Below are 4,208 nucleotides of genomic sequence, written 5' to 3' on the forward strand. Positions count from 1 at the left end.
TCCATATGCATATTGTTTGTATTGCTAACTCATGATGGATCACGATTACGGATCGCCGTTTACAGTTAGCACGGTAAAGCGCAAACGTGTACGGGTAAACCAAATGACCCAAGAAGACTATTGGACAGGAAGAGGGCTAAAACAAGGGTAAATATTGGCAAGGCCTTTCCAGGTCGAGATGGCTTCGAGACAAGCTAGAACTACAGAAAGACTCTGATCTCGTATATGTTCTGCTAGACAGGTAAAAACCCATTTGGCTAATGTTATCGAAATAATAATAACATGCTCTATATTATTTTGAAGATACTGTGTACACAGTGTAGGGAGTTAGGTAACATTAGCTAGGTAGCATCAACTGACGAACTAACGCGAGCAAACGTTAGCTAGCATCGATGGCGATATTGTAAAAATACTATAAGATGATACCGCAATGCTGTTGTTTAAAGTTATAAAGAGTAACATTTTTGTACCATGCCGCATTACAGACACACACGCTGGGTGGCGTGAGGAAATGTTGAGCTCGTTATGAGCTGTTAGTGTCTTGTGCCTTTGTGGAAGGTTTGTTATGAATGTATTATCAAATCGGGGGACATGAGAAATCAATTTTAATTGAAAAGTTGCCAAAAAGGAGGACCAACAACTACTATCAAGAGATCTAGAAAGAGGCCTGTTCTGTCCTGGGCTCTCCTGTCAACCCTGGATTACAACCACCTTAAAGACCAATCACCATAGCTGAATAAATATTGATAAAAGATGCAAGATTAACAAACTGTCTCATGATATTCTCGCTGTGGCGCCTGTGGACAGACAATGTAAACTCAGAAATGTATGTAGGCCTATTAATATATGTACATCTTTTTTCACTTTCTGCTGAACTATTAATTTGAAACCTCAAACTGTTGCTATGGCTGTTACCACCATATTATAAAATTCTTAATATATGTATATATCACAAAAAAGAAAACTTTAGAGATATTAAGTACAGATACTTTTCTTTATATCCTATGTCAACAATACCAAAAAAAATTGGGATGGGCGGTCCATGCCTAAGTCATGAAGGACTACAGTGACATCCTGGATCTGCAGGCAGCCATTCTGTCCCTGCTCCATTGACTGACTCCATAGTTGAGTCCCACATCAGGAGAAGGCCAAGATATGAACAGCTAAAAGTGTTCCAAATGTTTATTATGTATACATTTTCTGCAAAGAAAAATCTGTCACTGGGCTGTAATAGCAGAAGTATTGCTCTGTCTGATAGAATAGTGGTATGGCCGTGGCCAGTATATTTCTGAGAAGGTAAATTATGTCTTTCACCTCACAGGGGCCAGCTCTACACCACAAGAGACAAGCAATGGACAAGAACCTGGTTCACCTGAACCCCAGTGTTCTGAACTCAATGGTCAACTGAACCAGCTATATTTTATTTTTTATTTTTTAAGGCACTTCATCTATCAAACCCTTATTGTCTGCACATTTGCTACCTCACAAAACTGTGTTAAAATGTTCATAGAGTCAATGCAAGGCAAAAAGTCTACTCTAAAGGAATGTTTATTTTTTTAATCAAATCTGAATAAAGGCCTTCTAATGTATATAAAAAACATTGCTTCTGTCTATAATTACTCATACTATTATAACATGCAAGACGTCCTCTGCAGAGAGTCCAAATACTTCTCTGGTCCCTCTCCCTCTGGCTGCCTCTTCCTCTTGTCATACCGCTCACATCTGCTGCTCTGCACGCTCCACTGCACGCTCCACTGCAGACAGCTCTTGGTGAGTAGGAAATGAATTTTGATGCTGAACTAATAATGTTTCTTTTAAACTTTTAAGCAAACAGTTGTTTATATTAACATTGGCTATTTAGCAAAACTTACATAGCACCTTTTTCACAGTCGATTCTACTAAATATATATACAGACCCTTTCCAAAAAATTAGAATATCATGGAAAAGTTGTTTAATTTCCATAATTCCATTCAAAAAGTTAAACTTTCATAGATTATAGATTCAGGGCCCACAATTTAAACGATTTCAAGTATTTATTTGTTTATTTTTACATAATTTGGGCTTCCAGCTCATAAAACCCACGAAAACAGGAATTCAAAAAATTAGAATACTGTGAAGAAATCAGCCCAAATTTTGCAGGGCATGAATGTTTTAAACTGAGTGTCACGCACTAATCATCTACTAAACTCAAAGCACCTGCACAAGTTTCCCCAGGTGTCATTAAATTGCTTCAGTTTGGTTCAATATGGGGAAGACTGCAGACATGACAACTGACCAGAAGACCATCATTGATTCCCTCCATATGATGGGTAAGCCACAAAAGTTCATAGCTAAGGAGGCTGGCTGTTCACAGAGTGCTGTGTCCAAGCATATCAATGGAAAGTCTAGTGGAAGGGCAAAATGTGGCAGGAGAAGATGCACCAGCAAAAGAGATGACCGTGGGCTTCAGCGGATTATCAAACAGAGAAGATTCAAGAATCTGGCAGAGATCCAGAAAGAGTGGAATTAGGCGGGAGTCACAGCTTCAAAAACCACCACATTCAGACGCATCCGGGAGATGGGCTACAACTGTCGGGTTCCTCGGGTCAAGCCACTTCTGAACCTGAGCCAACGTAGGAAGCGTCTCAACTGGGCCAAGGAGAAGGACTGGACCGTTGGCCAGCTGTCCAAGGTCCTCTTTTCCGATGAAAGTAAAGTGTGCCTTTCATTCGGGAATCAAGGTCCAAGGGTTTGGAGGAAGACGGGTCAGGAACAGAACCCAAGCTGCTTGAGGTCCAGTGTGAAATATCCACAGTCAGTCATGATTTGCGGTGCAATGTCTGGTGCAGGTGTTGGTAAACTCTGCTTTCTCAAATCCAAGGTCACCGCAACAGTCTACCAGAATGTTTTAGAGGACTTCATGATTCCTTCTGCTGAGGATCTGTATGGAGATGCAGATTTCATCTTCCAGCAGGACCTGGCCCCTGCCCATACCGCCAGAAGCACCAAAACCTGGTTTGATGCCCATGCCATCACAGTGCTTGACTCACCAGCCAACTCGCCGGACCTAAACCCCATTGAGAATCTATGGGGTATTCTCAAGAGGAAAATGAGGGGCACCAGACCCAACAACAAAGAAGAGCTGACAGCAAGCATCAAGGAAATCTGGGCTTCCATAACTCCCAGGCAATGCCACAGGCTGATTGCCTCAATGCCACGTCGCATCGAGGCAGTGATTGAGGCAAAGGGATTCCCAACCAAGTATTGAAGACTGACATAGAGTTTTGAAAGTACCATATTTTGATTGATTTGATGTGATCCTAATTTCTTTCTTTTTTTTCTGCAAAAACTGAGAAGTAAATGGTGATTTCTTCACAGTATTCTAATTTTTTGAATTCCTGTGTTCGTGGGTTTTATGAGCTGGAAGCCCAAATTATGTAAAAATAAACAAATAAATACTTGAAATCGTTTAAATTGTGGGCCCTGAATCTATAATCTATGAAAGTTTAACTTTTTGAATGGAATTATGGAAATTAAACAACTTTTCCATGATATTCAAATATTTTGGAAAGGGTCTGTATAAGTTTATTGAACTGGGTTTCTCAAGTTTACTTAACTCAGTTTTAAATTTTCAAAATTGATTAATCAACAAATAGTTTCAGCTCTAATTAAATATACTGCTGGGTTGTTTGATCTACCACAAAGCATCGTATTTTATAGACTACATTTTTTTGTATGTATATGCTGTCAAATAAATGTATCCAATAAAAAGAACAATATGTACCACTGAAATGTCATGGAGTAAAAGTATAAAGTAGCATAACAAGAAAATACTCAAACTAGTACTTTAAATTGGAACTTAAGTAGAGAACTTGAGTAAAGTCATATCTATCTAAAAACTAAAACTTTGATACTAATAATTGGGAACTTTTACATTGTTTTATTGAAGAGATGCAGCTGACTACTATAAGTGTGTGTGTGTGTGTTTTCTAAGGAGGAAACTAGTTGAGCAACTCTATTTGCTTTCTCAAACATTAGAAAAGACCTGCCCACACACACACACACCTCCCATCACCCTGTAGGACAGAAAACACACACGGCAGTTAGTTTCCAACTGCTGAAGAGATAAGACAGACAAGAACAGATGAGACGACTTCAGAGGGACACGATGTAGACAGGCAGGTGAACATACAGGTGAACATACAGGTGAACAAGTAAGAGGATCATC

Source organism: Seriola dumerili, unplaced genomic scaffold, assembly GCF_002260705.1.
Source record: "Seriola dumerili isolate Sdu_G_001 unplaced genomic scaffold, Sdu_1.0 BDQW01000066.1, whole genome shotgun sequence".
In the NCBI taxonomy this organism is placed as follows: domain Eukaryota; kingdom Metazoa; phylum Chordata; class Actinopteri; order Carangiformes; family Carangidae; genus Seriola; species Seriola dumerili.